At 38.8% G+C, this 23,465-nt stretch overlaps 1 long non-coding RNA gene across 1 annotated transcript; it reads right to left on the reverse strand.

The window, feature by feature from the left end:
• Nucleotides 1-646: 646 nt before the first annotated feature.
• Nucleotides 647-8,035, reverse strand: LOC145822673 (uncharacterized). Its single transcript, XR_014364319.1, has 2 exons — nucleotides 7,872-8,035; nucleotides 647-925 (listed from the first exon to the last, which is right to left on the reverse strand). It is a non-coding gene; the product is annotated as an uncharacterized LOC145822673 (long non-coding RNA).
• Nucleotides 8,036-23,465: the final 15,430 nt, after the last annotated feature.

A 23,465-nucleotide genomic window follows, 5' to 3' on the forward strand; every position in this document is an offset into this window, starting at 1 on the left:
GGAATAAAGTCAAAGAGCACTTGTACGAGATGAATTCAATACTACAATAATGAATAAAATACATAAAACTGATTGCTACTAATTAGGAGGACACTTCAATTATCTTGTTAGTAAAAATATAAATAAATTACTAATAAATCCTAATAGTTGAACTTAATTTTCATTAAGTCCTATTAAAAATAGCTAATAAAATCATTGCTAAAAATAATTTTTCGTGATAATTTTTTGCATATGTCGCTAAAATTGGAAATTAATGATTTTTTTGTCACACTTTTTATAACTGTCATTAAAATTTACAATTCGTGGCGTTTTTCTATGACGAATTTTTTAAACTGTCATTGAAAATTGAAAATTAGAGACTTTTTTGTGACAATTTTTTTAAACCGTCGCTAAAACTTATAATTAGTAATATTTTTTGTGACAAAAATTTTAAAATGTCAATGGAAATTAACAATTAGTGATTTTTTTTAATAGTGTTTGATGAAAAAGGCTATTAATTATCATAAGACCTATTGGATAATAAATATACCTATTACGCATAAGTAGCGATGTAAAAATAGCCTGCGGTCTATGGGCGGCCCGAAGTCCGCCCGTGGCTTGTAACGCCCCAAATTTTTAGCTCAAATGGTCATACAACAATCATGGCTCTTTAAAGGAAAATTGGATATAAATCTCCAAACTTACATTACATGATACAATAGTTCTTCATGCAACAATACATTAATCCAATAACAAGTAAATAAATAAATAAATACCCCCAAGGGTTTACAAGTTTCCAAGGCTTGAGCCTGGTTCACAAAACGGTTATTCAAATCCACACATATACAACTCTTGGCTTACACATAGAGTCATAGCAAAATGAGAGTCTTGTACTTTCAACACACATTTCCTCGCCTTTAGTTAGGCGGCATCACCACATCTTTTTCTGTACAAAAATCCTGTAGGGTGAACATAAAGCCTAGTAGAAAATTCTTAACAAAGTATATACATTTTATACAAGTCTCAAGAGATGAAATGCACATGCCATGCTATGTCCCTTTTTGAAGATAAATCCCATTTTCATCTTTTGAAAACTATCATACTCAATGATGTCATGCAATTTCAGTTGTTTAAAACTTAACAATTTATTTCAAGGGCGGTAAATACGACTCTGGTAATCTCTAGGTCGGTGTCTGCAAGTAGACTATATAAGTATTACCAAATTGTCATTTTTACCAGTATTAACCGGAAGGCTCAATACCTATCCGCGCGGGTTTTCGGTCTTTCACTCCAGACTCTCAGTCCAACTTATTCAATATCATCTACACCACCTATCAAGACTTATCAACATATTTACCCCAAAACCATTTCATGAAAACCTGTTTCTCAACATTTTTTTCTCAATACAAGTTTTCAAATCAACTTTTAAAATTTAATGTAATCAAATGAATTGTTATGCCAATAACACAAGATGAATATAAATACTTTTATTCCAATTCATCTTCCAAGGAATATCACAATTCCCTCTTCTCAAGTATTCTCAACAATTAGTCATTTCAAGACTATTTCAACGTTTTGAACAATAATTTCCAAAATAAACAACAATTCTCATATTCCCTGAAATTCATCATTTATATAAATATAAATAAGAAAATTTTCAAACATTCATTTATTTTGACACACAAAATAAATATAACAATATCATTCATGGATTTTCAGTCTTTTTAAAAAAAAAATCCCAAATTCTAGGTTTTCTCACCAAAACTATACAACTCAAATCCTTTGACAGAAAACTTTCCAAAATCATATTTTCTTCAATCAACGAAGATCAAAACCCATAAGATCATTTTAAAAGAACAAGAGACAAACCAACTTTCAAAATCGCTCAACTTTTTGAATTAACAATCAATTTTCAAAGCTATCGAAAGATGATTTCAAAAATCATATAGATCTTGCAAATATATATATATATATATATAACTCTAAGAAAATCCCTACCTCAAGTTTTGAAGAAGAAATGAGATGAAACCCCCAAAATCAACGGTGTCGAAACTCGATCTTCACCGCATACAACGAAGCCCTCGAGATAATAACCAACTTTGGTGAAGAACTTAGGTCTAAATCTCAACGGATTTAGAGAAATCAAAGAGAGAAGATGACTTCTAGAGAGAGAAGCTCCCGATCTAGAATTCTGGAGAGTTTTAGAGAGAGAGAGAGAGAGGACTAAAAAAGTGATATGAAATATCAGATTCACGAACTGATATAACATGGTCCGCTCGTGGAAAGCCTTGCTCGAGCGTCAAAGACACTAACCCAATACTTTTGCAGACAGGTCAAACTTCTGAAACCAAAAATTCTCCGCTCGAGCGCATAAATGGCTGCTCGAGCGGCCAAACAACTTCGAATGCATTTTGCATATTTGCTTCGGGGGCGCTGCCCCTCGACCCTGCCAAGGCGCTGCCCATGGACCCGCCAAGGGGCGCTGCCCCCTGGACCCCCGCGAGCTGATCGGGCAACTCGATCCCCGACCGGCCCAGTTGAAGTGGCAAAACATGAAAGAATGATTGAAATTGGGATCGCTACATGGCTCGAGATGGGCCCTACCCGTTTAGGCCCGCTTGGGCCCAGCCCGAGCTCTTGGGCTAGGGCCTGTGCCATCATTTTGAAACCCGGCCCATTGGCCTGTTTAAAACCCACTTAGGGCCAGCCCCGCCTAAGGCCCAGTGTATTCTTTAATGGAAAATAATAAATTTTTGATAGAAAAAATTAAAAAAAAAAATAAAAATGGTCAGGCTCGCCTAAGCCCAACCTAAGCCCAAGGCCAAGCCTGACCCACTAGCCCGCCCAAAGCCCAAATACCCTAAGCTTGGGCCTAGGCTTCATTTTTTGACTCGTGGCGCGGCCCGGCCCGGCCCAGCTCAAGCCCGAATGGCCTGGGCCGGGCTAGATTTACACCCATACACGTAAGTCCCCTAAGAATATCTCTAAAAGATAATTACAAAATAATGAGCACACAAAAAACTCACATGTTAAAACGATCCTTGACTTACGGGATGCCTCTCTTTATATAATAATTTATGCCCTTCTCTTTCTAGAAATTAAACTTCACTAGGACACTTATTCCTAATAGGAATAACACTTATCTGTGACTCATGTATCTTAGTTGGATTGGGTTAAACCTTTCACAAGAATCTCAACTTATCCAACCTAGGAATTTGTCTTCACTTAGGACTCAGGTCCTTTTTTTGAAATATCTCGAATCTTGTGAGATAAGATCACACTTCGGCTAACAACTAAGCCACGTGGACAACTATAAAATTATGTCATAATTAAATTTAATATAAAATATAATAATTTTAATATTATAGACAAGTAATATTATATACTTAGAATTTAAACATAAATATATGATCCAGATTTATTCCATACATGAATCCCATAAGGAAAAAATAGTGAAATAAGATTCACCAACTTTGGATAGTAAGAGAGGTCCAATATATTTTTTTAGGGTAAATTACATTGACACCCCTTGAGGTTTGGTCCAATTACTACCCACCCCTTAATGTTTTGGAAATTACATTCCTACCCCTGTGGTTAATAGTCTCATTTCACAAACCCCCTGCTTATATAAAAGGTAACAACTCCTACTAGATAAACAAAGGAAATTACATTTAAAAAAAAAAATAAAGGAAAGGGAAAAAAAAGAGAAAGTACAGCAAAGTAAAAAAAGAGAGAGTGCATGAGTTTAATGTTTTCAGTCTGTCTAAATAATTACAATGACAGGGGGTTAGTGTAATTTTCCAAACGTCAAGGGTGATATGTATTAAATCCAAATCTCAGGGGGGTGTAAGTGTAATTTACCCCTTTTTTTATTAGTTAAGATCCGTCGATGAAATTTCTTTGTGATCATGCCTGAGAAATTTCGTGTAATCATATTAGAGAAATTTTTAAATTTCTCTGTGAAAAAAGAGAAATTTCTTTGTGAATTTCTATGTGTCGGAACAAAATTTCTCACGGAGTTAAATTTTCCTATGTCAAATTTTCTCTGTAAAAATGTTGAGGGAACCCAACTACTATGAAAATATTATATTTCATTTATCTTATAAAATTTTAATATTAGTGATCTTAAAAAAATTGTCCATCTCATAATATAACAATTAAATTTCAATTACAAATTTTCATTCCGAATAAATTTGTCAACAGATTTTTTGGATGAATAACTTTGCTGATTATTATTGTTCAGTTAATTTCAAATTCTCTATACAATATGACCAAATAGTCTATATATTAATCACAAGAGAGTTTCAATTTATTAGTTAACTTCTTTTGATTTGGGCATGGTTTAGGTTTTGAAAATTATTTTGATTTTTTTTTGTGTGGTTTTTTTCCCCAATATTTTTAATATTTTAGTCTTTATTTTTAGATGTGTCTACAAAATAAAAATATTTGTAAAAAAATATAGAATTTTTTTTTTTTAACGAAGACATTTTTTTGTGTTTAGTAATTTTTTTTTCAGTGCATTTAAATTAGTTGTAATTAAACAAATTTAAAAAAAAAAAAAGACAAACAAAAAACCTAATTGAAAACCAAACATGATAGGTCCTATGTGTGTATGGATGTTGTAAAAAGAGGATAAGGAGAGAGACGAGAAGGGAGTAGAAGAAAGGAATAGTACTATGATAAATGTCAAAATAAAATTATTTTTAATTATTATTAAAAAATATAATGAGTTATAATTAAATATACCAAATATCTTTAATAATAATCAAAATAATAAATATAATGAGTCATAGCACAATGAATTATAATAAAATCATAAGAGGAGAGTTTGAGAAACATTATGTAGTAGGAACTTGGGAAGAGTAATGGTGATCCAGAGGTTGGGAATGTGCATGGAACTACTCAAAGTGGCCATAAAGTTTATCATCTTCTTCGCTGAAGCAGTTGTTAGCGCTCTCCATCATCAAAGCTCATTAGCACCTCCTTCTGCTGCTGATTTCTTTAACCCAGGTTACAATCACATTTCTGCTAATGTCCCTTATATATGTTAGCTTTCTTTCTTTCTTGAGAGAGGGAGAGAGAGAGAGAGAGAGAGAGAGAGGCCTTTAGCTTGGTTTCACTTTGTTCTTTCTTTCTTTATAGATGTCATGAATCTGTGCCTTTCTTTGTTTGTGAATCTGTATGAATTTTGTTGGGTGAGGATCTACTTTCACCAAATTTCATCTTTGTAGTAGCTTTCTATTTCAATTTCAATGTCAAAGGGAGTCTTATTATTCATCTATTAATCTTATCCAAACTTATTTACATGTTTATGTAACCATTCTCATTCCCTGTTTACTTTGATTCTTTTTCTCTCATAGATTTTCTTTGTTTCATTTTTTTTTTATCCCAAAATATGATTTCTGTATCATTTTGATTCATAATGTTTAAATTGTGTACTTTTCTTTATTTTGGTAACCCTTGACATCTAAAATTACTCATTTGTCCTTGGCTTTTAATAGTGTCTATTGATAGAATTTAATTGGAGGATCAAATTGAACTACTTTTCATACATTAATTGGAGATTAAATTGACACAATTTAAAAATTGAGAATCAAAGTAATACATTTTTTTTTTATAACTTGGAAGCTAAATTGATACAATTTAAATATTGATTTGGAATGATCTAAATAAATGCATTTTTTAACTTTTTACTAGAGGATGTGCAGAAAAGTAGAGAAGTGATATGATGAAAAAAAAAGATAAAAAGATGGATTATTTAGGGGATGCCAAACAATACTCATATTTTTGGGGAAGTTTTTTTTTTAATTAATCCTTAATTTTTGGTTTTATAACTGAAAATTCTAACTATCAGAGATTCAGTTATTATTACCAGGCTAAGTTTGGCATCCCCTAAAAAAGTCAAAAAGTCAAAAATTCACTATCTTATTTAAGTCACATCATCTTATTTAAGTCATATCATCTTTCTACTATATCACTTCAAACTCAACTCATATTTAAAAAAAATAAAAAAATATACTTATTTAGAATATTTCAAACAACTCTTCTGTTTGGTGTTTTTAATGGAGCGATGGGAAGGACATAAGAGGGGACGTGAAGAAAAAGAAAGCCCCATTTGAATTTGGGATGAAATAGAGGTAAAGTGGCGAATCTGGGAGAGAAGAGTAGCTCGGACTATTTAAAGTGGGGAAGAGGAGGCACGTGGACATGCTCCCACAAATTGACCACTTTTCTCTCATTTATGAATTTGGGAGGAAAGAGAGCGAAAGTGACAAATTTGGCAACCCAAGAGTTATTGGCAACTTGACAAAAGTACGGGGATTTAGTTTTTAGGTCTTCAGGTTTAAAAGTTCTTTAGGTCAATTTTCTACGTTTAGCATAGTTGCTTAGAAAATTAGTCTCAGCGATTTCATCGTATTTGGTGTGGATTCATACTCTCCGCTGTGCAAATCCTAATTTAAGCGGAGCTTATTTTAGGAGATCGGGACAAGTTTTTAGATTATAGTCTCCTAACTCAGAATGGACAATAAGATATCCTGGTAATTTCTGTAAGGAGTGCCACATTGGACCTGCGGACAAGTGGGAGGATTTTCCTATAACAAAAAAAACAAAAAAACAAAAAAAAAACAAAAACAAAAGAAAAGAAAAAGTGACAAATTTGGGGGGGTAAAGTTAATTTAATATAATTATATTAATATTTTTTAATATGATTAAAATAATTAAAATTAAGACAGATGATACGTAGATACTAAAATATATATATATTTTAGTTAAAAATACATGATAATATCATTTTTTTATTATACGACTAACGAATCATTGATGAAAAATGATTTAACTGGTATATGAATTAAAATTTCAAGAAAGACCAATGTAATTTCAATTATTAATTACACTTAGAGAGCATGTTTGATTATGGGATAAAGAGCCAGAGACGTTGGAGGTGAGAAACATTGGGCTATCATACTTGTTTTAATCTTGTGTTTATTTTGCATGGCATTAAAACTTTGGACAATAATTTTAATATTAGTATGAAAAATTAAATAAAACAAATAAAGCATTAAATAATACTATGAATATTGTGGTATTAAAAGGGGCGAGCACAAAATGTTTTGAGTGGTTTGGAATACTATCTCAATCAAACTGTCTTTTACACTTTGATAATTTCTTAACCCATTACCAACTCACACGACCACAAAATTGGCGGGTTGGTTTAAATATTTTATCGGTTCTTGAACCGGTGGGTTGAGTGAGTCGGTAGGTTGTAAATTTTATGATATATTTGTGTTCAAATGAGAATATATATTTAGAGTTACAGTAGTTAGAGCATCTTTAATGGAGTTGTCAAATTACTTATCAAAGCTATAGTTTGACAAAAGTGACAAAAAATGGGTATCCAATAGCCTGCTATTCTACTTATCAAAGATGATAGATGCCATTTTTGTTATCAAATTTGACAAGTAGAATAACATCTGCCAAACATGTCATATCAGCAAATATGAATAGATTTGTGGCTCCAAATTCAATTGAAAAACATAATTGAAACAGTAGAAAACCAAGTAATTTTTAGAATCAATTCCCAATTTCCAGAATCAAACCGAAATTTGAAATATACAGCCAAATTCACAAATTTCACAATAAATTTCACAATTTCACAATAAATCTCACAATTTTAGAATCAATATCTGAATAAATTTCAGGATTTTAGAATAAATATGAACATATCTCAAAATAAATCTCAGAATTTCAGAATCACACACAAATATCAAAATCAATTTCAGAATCACACAAATTTCAATTTGGGAATCAATTTCAGAATCACACAGAGCAAATTTGAGAATCAATTTTACAAATTGATATAAATTTCATAAACGAATTTAACTGATAAATACCTGAAATGAGTTTGAGGACTTGACTGGAATTGAGCATCTTCTTCAGCCGACTAGACTGGTTGTGGAGATCGTAGATTAGTTATCGGTTTCAAGACAAAGAGAGAGAGACAGATCGAAGAGTATACTGGTTTGAGGACAGAGAGAGAGAGAGAGAGAGAGAGAGAGAGAGAGAGAGAGAGATACACACACCACACAGATCGACAAGTATACTAGTTTGAGGATATAGAGAGAGAGAGAGAGACTAGCCGGAGAGGTTTGAGGACAGAGAGAAAGAGACAGACCGGTGACTGTAGACAGATCGGTAGTGCTGACTGCTTTTTAGCTCAAACATAGAGACGCAAAGATACAGAGACGGCTCCATAAGAGAAGAGGAAAAAGGAAGATGAGTGTAAGAGGGAGAGTGAAAAGAGAGACACAGAAAGAGAGACAGAGAGAGACATAGAAAGAGAAGCTTCGTCTATGGAGGAGGGTGAGGGAAGAGGGGAATGAGAGTCAGAGTGAGAAAGAGAACCAGTGAAGACAGCCGTTGTATATCTTGGAATTAAAAAGATGATTATAGAGATATAATCTCAACCGTTGGTTGAGGGATGATAGACGGTGGAGATCTGTGTTGGAATTAAAAAGAGCCGTTGTGCTTTGTTTGCTTCAAATTATATTGAAATTTTTTGGTGGAGTGAATTATATTTATTTTTTTTTAATATTTGTCTTGTCGTGAATAATATAAATATATATATATATTTTTTATAAATAGTTAAAAAAAGGTCACAAAAGACAATAAATAAATAAAAATAAAATCACAGAAAAACCTATATCCAAACAACATCTACAAATTTGGAGAGAAAATTTGTTAAAAATTGTCAAAATAACAAGTGAACATTGGAGTACCATTGCTATAATTTGACAAAAATAATACTATTTATGACTAAATTATAACAATAATAATGATATTATAATAACAACTATTAGAGATGCTCTTAATTTAAGTATTGGCCGTTTGGATTGGTTATTTTAGCAGTTGAAGATTTAAAATCACACAGTTCAAACAGTGTAAAATTAGTGTGGAACCCACCCCACCCCACCCACCCTGCCAACGTTGTCAAACCGCGGGTTGCAGTGGCAGAGTGGGTCAGCCTGATTTGGACAATTTGAATGGTTAGGTGGGTTTGTTGCATGGTCAATTTCTGTTATGATGTCATGTTGTTAAAAATATTTTTTGTTTTTGTAATGATCTCTAGTATTAAAGGGATTAGGCTTCTCAAGATTATGTTTTTTTAATCCAACAATAAAAAAAAAATTTCATCCTAAGTAAATATATAAGAAAAATTATACAATAGTCCTTAAGTACAATCATTTATCCCATCTATTAATCTAATCCAATAGTATAAATTCAACAATGATAGGTAACTCAAAAATTTGTGACTCAAATGGCTCAAATCACTCAAAACGACGTCGTTTGACAAATTTGAGCCATTTGAACAATAATTTTTTGAGCTATCAAACATTTTCTGTATAAATTATCCTCCACAATCCTATTAATAATTCCATAAAAAATAATCTGACAATTAAATGTGACACAATACAATGTGGGTGTTTGAGAAGTTGCTATTTTAGTTTTTGGCTATTTTAGTAGGTTAAAATTTTTGTGTTTGGCAAGATGATTGGATTTTTTTGTAATTGGATGTGATATTTGTGAGAAAAAAAGTAAAATGATTATGAGTTTGATGCGACATTTTGATATTTTTAATAAATGAAAAATCACAATACGCACTAAAAAAATAAATTATTTTTGACCATTGAATAAATGTGAAAAATAATCCGGAGAGTTCTAATTCCCTCAATGCCACGATTCCTATGGTATTAATTATTTCTTCTTTTTTTCACCCTTTTTAAAATATTAAAATTATGTGACCTTTTAATATGATGTTACAAACAATAGATTAAAAATCTTGTACGACGTGAATATTCTCCACCTCTTATCTCCTCTTCTTATCCCTCAATCAAATATAACATGTAAATTAAAGTGAGCTCCACATATTTTCTCACCTCTAATCCCTCGCATTAGTATTACAATAAACATAGGTTGTTAGAAGGCATAATTAAGCAAAAATAAGCCCAAAAATATTTAATTTAAACATTTTAAAGAGGTTATTCAAAATGCTATTTTAATAAATGGAGATCTCCATATCATCAACCTCAACATCATATATAGTAGGTGCTGGGATAAGGTCTTGTAGGAGAGGGTTCAAGAAAGGAGTTGGAAAATTCGAAGATCGAATTCTCTAGAATATGATGAGAGGCTTAGATTCTTCAATAATCTCAACTTAGGAACACAACAACAAAGGAAATGATGGAGATAAGAGATTGGGTGAAGAAGAAGGCAAAATGGCTAGAGAATAGAATAATGGCAAGGCTCTCCCATGGATCTCCTACTTTCACTCTCAAGGTTGATAGTGGAGAAGGGAAATTAGTTCTTTCCCAAGAGTTCAAAAATCTCCAAAATCCATCCCTTGTAAAGTTATGGGTGGGTGCTATTTATAGGCACCTCATGATATAGGATGGAGCCCATGTGCAAGGCACATGGGGGATATTCTCTCTAACCACCTTGTCCGAGGACGTGACCTCTCCGAGGAGGTGACTTCTCCGAGGATGAGAAAACCCCGAAGAGGAGATCAATCCCTCGGTGAACCCTTCTTCTTAGCCACACCTAACCAATGATCCCCAATCATCCCAAAAGGGTCAGGGGTAGTCCCAGAGGACGTCCTGCCGCAAAATATTGCCGAGTCATATGGACCCCCCGGGGTCGTGCCACCTCGACCCGGGTATAGGCTAGTTTAACCGAAGAGTGAATTTATCTCCACTCACCGTCCTCGGGATCGGGACCTTTGTTCGGACTCCATTACGCCCATGGTTCTGGTGCGTAGATCCCGGAAAGCTCCGAGCCCGCAAGTGTTCTGGGACTCATTAATGGAGCGACTTCTAGATTACGTCTGAATCCGTTCGAAGTCAAGTGTTTCGGATCTCTAGGTTCGTGGATCCGAACCCTTTTCGAGTCCGAGTGCCTCGGATCTCTAGGCTTACTCAATACCCTTTCGAGTCCGGGCCCGAGTATGTCTCTAAGTTCGTGGATCCGAACCCTTTCGAGGCTTAGAGCGATTTAGTCTGTTTGATGGCGATAAATCCGGGCCCACCAATCTTGGACTTGCGATAAATTCGGGCCCACTAGTCTTGGGCTATTGGGCCTAAATAATTTAGTGGGCTCAAATTAGCCCCTCTTACATTTGCCCCTTGCATGTATGAGAAATTGTAATTTTCTCGGACATGCATAGTTTCACCTTATCAGCCATGCTTTGCATTATGTCTTCGGGAATATTTGGTTTTGATAGTCTAAAGATAAAGCTGAGGACTCACCGTAAATTACGGATAAAATCGCCAAGTAATATTAAAAATTAATAAATAAATATATATATATATATATATATATATATTTTTTTTTTGAAACATTAGAGAATATTCCGTTACTCTTGAGAATACTCCACTTGCTGACATCACTGCTACATCATCTTCCACCCAAAATTGTAAAATTTAAATGCTGAGAGTTTTGAACCTTCACCAAACATTCATCACGCAGCACCTTACCCACTCCACCGAAGTCAAAAGTCTGGTGAATTTTCTCCAAATAAATATCTAAACAATCTGGGTTTGGTGATTGTGCAGGTGTTAAGCCCTAGATGCACTGAATAATTGCTTATGCATTCTTGGGCCACGTTATTTTCATTCCAGATTTTTCCAAAACTTTCTTATTTAATTACTCAATAACGTGGATAAAGCCCAATCATTTCATTCTTCTAAAAAAAAAAAAAAAAAAAAAAATTCTTTTCTTTTTTGTCAAAAACAAAAGAAATCAACAAGTTCAAGCCCCATATTTTCTCTCTCTAACATACTGAAAAGAAAACCCAATGCCTTCAACAAATGGCTGGTTTGTTTATTATAAATAATATACCAGTGCTCTGCTTTGTTTTCGGAGACCACCGCCGCCTCTTCTGTAAATCGAGAAAATAGAGACCACGACGAAACATTTTTTTTTTTTTTTTTTTTTAGAGGAGATCAAAATCCAAGGACCCATTTCGGCACACGCTCTCTCTAAACTAAGATCACCCAGCTTTCTTCTTCTTCAAGCAGCTCTGCTTCTACAATACCGGAGGACCATCGCCATCTGCATACCGCCTGTTGTTGCAACTCTGGGTGCCGCCGCTGTCGGTATTTTACTTTGGTTTAACGACACAACATCTCAGAGATTCAGGCACACCCACTGAAGTCTACCGTCGCTTACACACCGTATGCTGTCGTAGCTCCGTCGGAACACCAATCTTTCTAGTGTTTTCCAATACACCGTCGCCCAAAACATTATCTGCAGATCTACCCATTCCATGCGAGAACCAGATGTGGATCTGTCTTGTGCGCGCGACCAGTCAACTCGTACGGCCTGTGTGCTTTTCATCCGTCACTTGCAGCCTCGCTACTGCTTCCAGTCGCTCCTGGCCAACGCCGACCACGCCGCCCACTCAACGTGGCGTTGGTTTGCCCAGCTGCTTCGCCAATTTGGAACCGCCGACTTCGACGTTTGCTCACTCCGGCGGCGCTTGTGTCGTTCTGCTCTTCCTCGGCTTGTCTTCATTCGATTGGCTTCATCTTCTTGATTGTCCCAGATCTGTGAGTGAGCTCTTTATATATATATATATGGGTTTTGATTTTCACTCAACTAATTCCATTCCCTTCACTGTTTCAGATTTATTGATCTTTGGACTTCAAGATCTAGTTGAATCTTTGCTCAAAACCTTCTTCCTTTTTCTTCTTGCATTTTTGGATATGCGGGTATTCCTTCTTATTGTTTTGATGGACTTTTGTGCTCAAAATAAATATGCACTGATACATTTTCTAATTTGGGAATTCTGGTGATAATTTATTTCAGTCTTGAGGCTTGCAAACAATCTTGAACTAGTGAAGACAATACCTACGGCTGGCCTCTCTCTGCTGGTTTGCTTCTGGCTTCGACGGTCCAACGCTGACCACACATATCGCCCCACTCAACGTGACGTGTGTGGTTGCCGACTCTTCTGTGGCACCATTGCTGCTTCCGGCTTCAGCTTATCCGACGTCGACCACACACGTTCGCCCTCTCAACGCAACGTGTGTGGTCTTGCCCAACCTAGCTCCACATCGCTGCTTCCGGCTTCAGTTTATCCGATGTCGACCACGCACGTTCGCCCTCTCAACGCAACGTGTGTGGTCTTGCCCAACCTAGCTCAGTCTTGTTGCTCAACGCCGACGCCAACTTCGCTGCGTTTTCCACACTACCTTCGGCTTCAACTGTAACTGGTTATTGACCACGCCGCCCACTCAACGCGACGTCGGTCTAACTATATTCTTTCTTGCCCACTGCCGGTGCTGTTATTGATTTACTCCGGCTATCTTCGGTACTGGTTCCACCCATTCGTGGCCTATTTTCTGCTTCCCACATTGCCTCTAACTCAGTCGTGCTCTTTCGCTGTTGGCATAAATCTGTGAGTAACCTCTTGTTTTGACAAAATCCAAATTTTCGAGCCTTACTAGAAATTTGCTTTGGGCCTTTGAGATTTGTGAGTATTGTTGTATAGCAATTTTGAACTCGAGATAGCCGAAGGTTCTATTGAATCTTGATTGGCATGAGTAATGTAATCCTGAAATTCATGTTTTGGAGATTGACCTTGTGTTGATAAATCTGCCATAAACAAAATATTTGATGCTTGCACTAGGCTATTGATGTTGAGAGAGAACATGGCCTACACGTGAGTGTTGTTGCTATCTTTGCTTGCATGGGACGAATAAAATAATTATTGTTGTTGTCGATGAAACCCGAGAAAATAAATCTTGTTATCGAATGATTGATTGTTGCAACCCCGAGAATATTAGATATCATGCTCGAACTCTTGATGTAGAATTCATCGTAGGACTTGTTGATATGATGAAATACCTCGTTGAATAATAAAGATGCTATATTGTTGTTTGTTTAACTTGTGGATGCTTGGGAAATACATAACTGATGCCAAAAATTTTGTGTGACCGTTGTAGTTTTACGTCGGCTTGAGAGGAACCAGCCCGGAGAGACAAAAAAAAAAAAAAAAAAAAAAACTTGATTGTTGCATTTTTACGAACTTGCTCAGAGTAATAAAATTGTTGTAGCTTAAATAGATAATTATTATTTGTTGATGTTGCCCCATTCTGATAATGCCTGAATCATGATCTGAAATTGATATTGTTTGTCTCATTTGTTGGCTTTGCTATTTCAGGCAAATAAATTCTTGATTGAGATCCACGACCTCGGGGCCCTTAGAACCCGCACTAATGAGAGCAAGGGCTGTTCCTCGGAAGTCCGAACAGAAGCAAGACTGTCCCTCGGGAGTCCGAAAGTAGCATACACCCTACTTTGGCAAGAAAGATTCCTCTGGAAGATAACCGAGTCTACCAAGCTTGCACCAACAGAAGTAAAGACTGTCTCCCAGAAGTCCGAGCAGAAGTAGGGCTGTCCCTCTGAAGTTCGAGCAGAAACAAGGTTCTCCCTCAGAAGTCTGAGCAGAAACAAGGCTGTCCTTCAGAAGTTTGAGCAGAAACAAGGCTGTCCCTCGGAAGTCCGAGCAGAAACGAGGCTATCCCTCGGAAGTCCGAGTGGATGCGCGCTTCTACTTCGACATCTAATGGAAGCAAAGGCTATCCCTTGGGAGTTCGGGTAAGAGTCCACTCTACTTTGAAAAGAAAGATCCTCGGAGCTCGTATTGATGAAATCAAGGGCTGTTCTTCGGACCCGCACTAATGAGAGCAAGAGTTGTCCCTCGGAAGGCTCCCCTCAGAAGTCCGAGCAGAAACAAGGCTGTCTCTCGGAAGTCCGAGTGGATGCGCACTTCTACTTTGGCAGCTAATGGAAGCAAAGGCTATCCCTCGGGAGTTCGAGTAAGAGTCCACTCCACTTTGAAAAGAAATATCCTCGGAGCTCGTATTGATGAAATCAAGGGCTGTTCTTCAGACCCGCACTAATGAGAGCATGAGTTGTCCTTCGGAAGGCTCTCCCTCAGAAGTCCGAGCAGAAACAAGGCTGTCTCTCGGAAGTCCGAGTGGATGCACACTTCTACTTCGGCAGCTAATGGAAGCAAAGGCTATCCCTCGAAGCTCACACTGATGGAAGCAAGATCTGTTCTTCGAAAGTCTGAGGCGGAGAACACACTCTACTTCAGCAAGAAAGATCCTTAAAGCTTGAACTGATAGAAGTAAGGGCTATTCTTCGGAAGTCGAAATGGGAACACACACTCTACTTCAATAAGAAAGACCCTTGAAGCTTGCATTGATGGAAGTAAGGGCTATTCTTCGGAAGTCCGAGTGGGAGCACACACTCTACTTCAGCAAGAGAGACCCTCGAAGCTTGCATTGATGGAAGTAAGGGCTATTCTTCGGAAGTCCGAGTGGGAGCACACACTCTACTTCAGCAAGAGAGACCCTCAAAGCTTGCATTGATGGAAGCCATGGCTGCTCTTCAGGGGTCCGAGTGGAAGTATACTTCTACTGTGTCAAGAAAACTCCCTTCAGGTTGGTAATTGAGTCTACCATTCCTTTTTCTTCTTTGAGGGGCAACAAAATTGAAAACTGTTTCAAGCAAAATAACACAATGAAGATATACAATGTAGAGAAAATAACTTTTAATGGAGATACATAATATGGAGGAAATAAATTTCTCCATAACATAAGAAAGATAGAACTTCATGGACAATGCAGTAAATGCAAACTGTAAATGTCATAGATAGACTTCTTCCGTGGAATGTTGACATTTGCCCCTAGAGTTGCAAGATCATTTGGAAAGCTTTCACCAGCTGCTCGGGTTGTGGCCGTCATATACCATCATAGCCATGTCTTTGGATCTTTCTGTACAGACTGATATCCCATCCCCGCAGGATTTTTTCATGAATCTGTTGTAGTCGGAAGCTTGCTTCTTGTTGGCCAACACACCGGGCTAGGGATCCGGTACCTCCTTGGAAGTAAAGTTCACCTTGAATAATTGTGAATTGGGCAAGCTTGGCCATAGTCGGTTTTCCAACTTTGCTTCTGAGTTGTTCGAGGACTTCTCCTCTCCAGTCCTCCGGAAGGCCTTTGTCTTCGGGTATTATTGAAGGTTCTGTTCTCTTTTTGATAACAATTGTTGCCTCTTCCTCTGGAATGTCAACTCTTGCCCCTAATGTTGCAAGGGCATCTGAAAACTTGTTGTCGGAGCGAGGCACATGCTCTATTTCGACCTTCTGAAATTTGTCAAGAAGCCTTTGGACTGTTGTTCGATATGTGGCCAAGGCAGGCTCCTTTAAGATGAACTGTCCTGAAACTTGCTTCACTATCAACTTTGAGTCCCCCCGGATCCGAATCTTCTTGATACTGTGCTTCTCAGCTGCTATCAAGCCTAAAATAAGAGCCTCATACTCGGCTTCGTTATTCGAACAATGAAAATCCAGTTTATAAGACAAATATAACTTTTCCCCACTTTTGCTTGTAAGGACTATCCCGGTTCCTCCCTTTCCTCCGGCTGCTGCTCCGTCAAAGCTCAATGTCCAGAAGCTTTCCTCGGAAGCCATAGCTGCATGCACCTCTCCTCTTAATTCTTCATTCATTGGTTCATAGTCACCACTTGGAAATTGAGCAAGGAGATCAGCTAAGGCTTGGCTTTTGATCGCCCTGGGGGCTACACATGTGATCTCGAATTCACCCAGTGCTAACAACCATCTTGCCACCTTCCCGGTTAGAGCAGGCTTGCTGAGGAGGTATCGGATTGGATCACTTCTAGTAACAATCTGAATCTGATGTGCTAGGAAGTAATGTCTGAGCTTTTGGGCAGTGAATACCAAAGCTAAACAATGTCTCTCTACTGGAGTATATCGGACTTCTGCTCCTCGAATCTTCCGACTGATGTAATACACCGGGCGTTCTACTCCATCTACATCTTGGACCAATAATGCCCCTATGGACTTGGGGGTTGAAGTTAGGTACAACATTAGAGGCACCCCGGGCTGCGGGGCTATCATGGTCTGAGGCGAGGTCAAGGCCGCCTTGATTCTCTCAAAGGCCTTTTGGTGCTCTTGGTTCCACTCGAACTTGGCATCTCCTTTTAACAAAGAGCCGAAAGGCGCAGAGATCTCTGCTAGTGCTGGGATAAACCTCCGAATATAAGACACCTTCCCGATGAACTTCTATAACTCCTTCTGAGAATGCGGGGGAGGCATTGCTCTGATAGATTTGACCTTGTCTTCATCTGCCTCGATGCCATGCCTATGTACAAGAAACCCGAGGAACTTCCCGGCTGTCACCCCGAAAGCACATTTGAGAGGATTCATCCTCATTTTGAATTTCTGGCACCTCTTGAATACCTTCTCAAGGTCTCGGAGATGGTCTTCTTCTTTCTTGGATTTCACCACTAGATCATCAACATAATCTTCCACCTCATGATGGATCATGTTATGAAAGATTGCAGTCATAGCCCTTTGGTAAGTTGCACCGGCATTCTTGAGTCCGAAAGGCATGACTGTATAGAAGAAGTTTTCGAGAGGTGTTCTAAAAGCAGTCTTTTCTGCGTCCTCTTCAGCCATCTTAATCTGATTGTATCCACTGAATCCATCCATGAATGAGAACATCTGGTGTCCCGAGGTAGTATCCACGAGGGTGTCGATGTGAGGAAGAGGGAATTCATCCTTCGGGCAAGATTTGTTCAAATCTCGAAAGTCTACACATACTCTAATTTGGCCATTCTTCTTCTTTACTGGCACGATGTTTGCTAACCACGTGGGGTACTGTATTGGCCGGATGAAACCAACCTGTTGAAGTTTTTCAATCTCCTCCTTAATCTTCTCTTCGAGATCTGGATGATATTTTCGAGCAGCTTGCTTAATTGGCTTGGAGTTTGGGAACACATCAAGATAGTGGGAGACTAGGTCAGGATTTAGTCCGGGCATTTCCTTATATGACCAAGCAAACACATCTGAGTATCGGCTTATCAACTTTAACAACTGTTCTCGCTTCTCTGGGCTAAGGCTCGAACTTACGAATACCGGCCTCGGTGCATCTTGTCCATCACTCAAATCTATTTCAATAAGTTGTTCGGGCTGAGGCTTCGGCCCATCTTGCATGCATTCTGGAGCCACTTCAGGCTTTATTACTATATCATTGTCAGGAGGCTCTTCTTTTGACTCGGAGTCGGTGACTGAAGAAACCGACTCCCCGTACCTTCATAAATAGTACACCATTTTGCCTCCTTCTCGAACTTTCATCACCTTCCGAGGAATAGGCGGACTTTCTGTTCTAGACATTGCCCGCTTACTTGACTCTGCCATCGGCTCCTTGTCATCTTTGATATCCTCCCAACGAGGAATTTTGACCCCTCGAGGCTTAGAGGTGGTGGGAACTTCTTCGACAGCCAGTTCGGTGAAGTAGATGGCATCAGAATAATGAGCTTCATGGATCTCGAAAGGCCTTTCTGTAGCCTGAATTGTCACCGTCTTCTTTCCCCATTTAGCCTTAACACACTGATGATAACTCGATGGTACAACCCCATATCTATGCATCCAGGTCCTCCCTAGAATGATGTGATAATTTGCCTCAGAATCGATAATATGGAACTTGGTGGTCGAGCGAATCTCTCCAACGGCTAAATCAACTGTTACGCATCCGATAGTAACTCTCCTTTCTCCACCAAAGCCAGTGATGACTATCGGCTGCTTCACAATGCGTTCTTCAGAGATTCCGGCCTTTTCTAGAGTAGCGCGAGTCATAATGTTGATAGAGGCTCCACTATCTAGAAAGGCCCTTTTGAACTCAACCCCGTTAATAAAAGCAGTCACATAAAGCGGGCGATTGTGAGAAAAAGGATACTTCCGATCAACCTCGGAGAAAGTAATGGCACTAGATTGCTCTTTTGCCTTCCTCGGGATAGATCCCTCAGTCGACATGCATTCCTCATGGTGTGCCTCAGCTATATTAATGATAGACTTGGTGATTTCTGTTCTTGCCACCTTGGAAAGTCCAAGCTGGTCAAAGAACTGCTTGAACTTTACACAGTCTTGCAAGGTTTTGGCATAGTGATCCGGATCTTTTTCCACTCTTGGAGGCTCGTAGTTAACCATCTCCTCGGTCTCCTCAAAATAAGATGCCACATAAACATGGTGTCCTCCTCTTCCATAGTATTCTTCTCCTCCTTCTGGATCAAAGGGATCTTCGCCATGAGTCATAAATGTTCTGCCCTCTGGATCGAGAGCACTTCCATAGTAAACTTGCTCACCCTCTGGCTCGAGGATGTCGTCCAGATAACAGTCATCGTCATCGAGATTAGCGATAGCCTCGATCATTGGGCCTTCATAAGCTATCATAGCAACATTCTTGCCCTTGTCTCGGTGTTGAGGATATGGTTGTTCTCGGATGTCTTGAGTCCCTCGCTTTTTGAACCTCAATTCGTCTGCTTCGACTTTATCTCTGAAGATTTTCCTGAGAGTCCAACACTTCTCTGTCGGATGTTTCAATGTACGATGGTAGACACAAAATTTAGGGCTCTCACGGTCCTTTTTTGATGGCATTTCTTCAACATAAGGCAATTTTAGCTCTCCGTCAGCCACCCATTCCTTAACTAGAGCTTTCACTTCCTCGATTCCACATGGATAAGAAACATTCCCCTTTTCACCATTATATTGCTTTCTTTTCTGGCCTCTATGACCTCCTCCTTGTGAATTTCGGGTATCCGGGGCAGAGGCAGCAGCAACGATAGGTCCACGAGATGACTTGAAACTAGTCTTGTAACTGGCTTTAAATCCGGACTCCTGAGCCTGAGGAATGCTAATGTTCCGAGACGGTGGGTAGCTTGTGGTTAACTAGAAACATTTTGTACCTGCTCAATGCCCCTTCTAGACAAATTTGAACCAGATAACTCTCCTCAACTGCTTCATGACAATCCACGGCCTTGTCCTGAAACCTTTTGACGTAGTCAAGGATGTCTTCACTTTCTTGTTGCTTCTCTTTACACAATGTAAGTGTGGTCACCTTCTCCGCCACTTGAAAGAACTTGGAGTGGAATTTGTTAACCATTTCCTCCCAACTTCAGACAGAGTTTGGGGCCAAATTAACATACCAACTATATGCTCGGTCGGTGAGGGACTTAGAGAATTCTCTCAGTCGGAGGACGTGGTTTGAACCATGAATACCTAGAGTCTCGATGAATCGCACAACATGTTCTCGGGCATTTCCTTGTTTGCCGTCGAACTTGATGAACTTCGGCACTGTATACCCCTCAGGGTATGGATAGCTCAGCATCTCAATGGGGTAAGGCGGCTTGACGTCTGGATCAGGCAAAGAGGGTAAGGTCCTCTTGCCACGTTCGAGATCGAACATGGCCTGCACATCGGCGAGAGTGAGAAACTGTTGAGGGAGAGAGTTTGATGGTGGTATTCCCGGGACTTGGCTTATGTACCCGAAGACTGAGCTAGGGGCGTCTTGGCCATTCTGGTGCTGCGAATTCATCATTGGTGAGGACATTTGACGATACTGGCCATCAGCGCCTATAGACAAGCCAGTTGGTGATGGGATATTGAATTGAGGCCCATAGAGTCCACCGCACGGCGCCGCTATACCAGGTTGTGCTTGCAGATTTGTTGTCGGCAACAAAGGAGGCCCGCTTGGTGCTTGGGTAACATTTACTGGTGGCGTGACAAGATTAGGTACGGGCAGAGCTCCCTTTTGCGCCATCATGCTCCTTATGCTTTCCTGGACACCAACAGTCGCCGGAGCACCATTCATTACACCAGAAACTCCCCTAGTCACCATTGGATCTTGGCTTGGCACGCCATGGAGCCCGGGTATGGGCAAACTGCCGCCGCCTAAGCAAAAGTGGTTGATCTGGAGCCATGGTTCTGTCATCACCACCATTAGAGGATCCTTGTTGGTGAACTTCATTTTCTCCCGCCATCCTTGTTGGAGTTGTGTGGATTCCAGATCTCGTTGAGACCATTAACCAATCCGCCTCCCCAGCGGAGTCCCCAAAATGTAGGAGAGGGTTCAAGAAAGGAGTTGGAAAATTCGAAGATCGAATTCTCTAGAATATGATGAGAGGCTTAGATTCTTCAATAATCTCAACTTAGGAACACAACAACAAAGGAGATGATGGAGATAAGAGATTGGGTGAAGAAGAAGGCAAAATGGCTAGAGAATAGAATAATGGCAAGGCTCTCCCATGGATCTCCTACTTTCACTCTCAAGGTTGATAGTGGAGAAGGGAAATTAGTTCTTTCCCAAGAGTTCAAAAATCTCCAAAATCCATCCCTTGTAAAGCTATGGGTGGGTGCTATTTATAGGCACCTCATGATATAGGATGGAGCCCATGTGCAAGGCACATGGGGGATATTCTCTCTAACCACCTTGTCCGAGGAGGTGACCTCTCCGAGGAGGTGACTTCTCCGAGGATGAGAAAACCCCGAAGAGGAGATCAATCCCTCGGTGAACCCTTCTTCTTAGCCACACCTAACCAATGATCCCCAATCATCCCAAAAGGGTCAGGGGTAGTCCCAGAGGACGTCCTGCCGCAAAATATTGCCGAGTCTCATGGACCCCCCGGGGTCGTGCCACCTCGACCCGGGTATAGGCTAGTTTAACCGAAGAGTGAATTTATCTCCACTCACCGTCCTCGGGATCGGGTCCTTTGTTCGGACTCCATTACGCCCATGGTTCTGGTGCGTAGATCCCGGAAAGCTCCGAGCCCGCAAGTGTTCTGGGACTCATTAACGGAGCGACTTCTAGATTACGTCTGAATCCGTTCGAAGTCAAGTGTTTCGGATCTCTAGGTTCGTGGATCCGAACCCTTTTCGAGTCCGAGTGCCTCGGATCTCTAGGCTTACTCAATACCCTTTCGAGTCCGGGCCCGAGTATGTCTCTAAGTTCGTGGATCCGAACCCTTTCGAGGCTTAGAGCGATTTAGTCCGTTTGATGGCGATAAATCCGGGCCCACCAATCTTGGACTTGCGATAAATTCGGGCCCACTAATCTTGGGCTATTGGGCATAAATAATTTAGTGGGCTCAAATTAGCCCCTCTTACAGGTCTTTAATTTAAAAATAAATAAAATGAAAACAATTGTCCTCACCTTCGAAGACAAGGGAATAAGTGACAAATGGGATTCATATTGCATCACATGTTGCAACAGTTTAGTTTGTCGACATTACTATCACTAACTCTTAATTTGTTTAGTTTGTATGAGTCTGTTTAGCTTGAAAATGATAAAAAGTATAAGAAAACTATTTTTATTTTGTACGACTCATATTAAAATTGTAACTATAATTTTTAATTTCTTGCAAAAAATACAAGAAACCACAATAAAAATTGAATGTGTAAGTTATCTATACGTAAACTTTTAAATTTTTCTATCTTTTTTTTTACAAAATTTGTATCTTAATCAAATACTTGTAAGAAAATATATGGGAAAATTATGCAAATAGTCCCTGTACTTTACACGATGTGTCAATTTGGTCCCTGTAGTTTCAATTTGCTCGATTTTGCCCTTTAATTAAACGGATTTTGTCATTTTAGTCCAATAAATAACGGTTGTTAAGTTAATTTAACGGAAAGTCAAACAATGTGTCAATTTGGTCCCTATATTTTTCATAATGTGTCAATTTAGTCCCTGTCAAATTGACATATTGTTTGACTTTCCGTTAAATTAACTTAACAACCGTTATTTATTGGACTAAAATGACAAAATCCGTTTAATTAAAGGGCAAAATCGAGTAAATTGAAACTACAAGGACCAAATTGACACATTGTATAAAGTACAGGGACCAAATTGACATATTATTTGACCTTCTGTTAAATTAATTTAACAACCGTTTTTTATTGGACTAAAATGACACAATCTGTCAAATTAAGGGGCAAAATCAAGCAAATTGAAACTGCAGGGACCAAATTGACACATCATGTAAAGTACAGGGACTATTTGCATAATTTACCCAAAATATATTTTCTTTTCTATTTATTTTCTTTGATTTCATTTTCTACCAAATTTTCTTTCTAATCAAATGGAACCTAAACGAAAGTAGAACATCTATATAGAGCCTACATTATTATTAGGGGCATTTACATGCAAGTCCCATTTTGTAAACTTATAATCTATTAAGTCCTAAATAAAATTATTTGCTCCTTCAAGTCCCATTAATTTTTAATAGCCCAATTTATCCTTCCAAGACCTTCTCATAGCTGCCAAGCATCATTGTTGTCTTCATTCTCTCTCTCTCTCCACAGTTGCAATTCGAAGTTCTACGCAACTTCAGTTCGACGGACATGGGTGATTCGAGTTCACAAGGGTAATTTAGGTCTTGATTCGTCGTTGATTGAAGCTTGATCAATCAATTTCGCAGGTCACTCTTCGACTTCGAATCTGGATTTCAGTTCGAGATCATGACTTCTGCTCTTGAATTTATCCGCGACTCGCATCAAACTAGTTTCAAATCTGGGTTTTGTTCACATGTGATGAAATCATACCTGGGCAGTTCTTTGGAGTTGT

This window comes from Camellia sinensis, chromosome 3, assembly GCF_055761805.1.
Source record: "Camellia sinensis isolate YWXY chromosome 3, ASM5576180v1, whole genome shotgun sequence".
Classification (NCBI taxonomy): domain Eukaryota; kingdom Viridiplantae; phylum Streptophyta; class Magnoliopsida; order Ericales; family Theaceae; genus Camellia; species Camellia sinensis.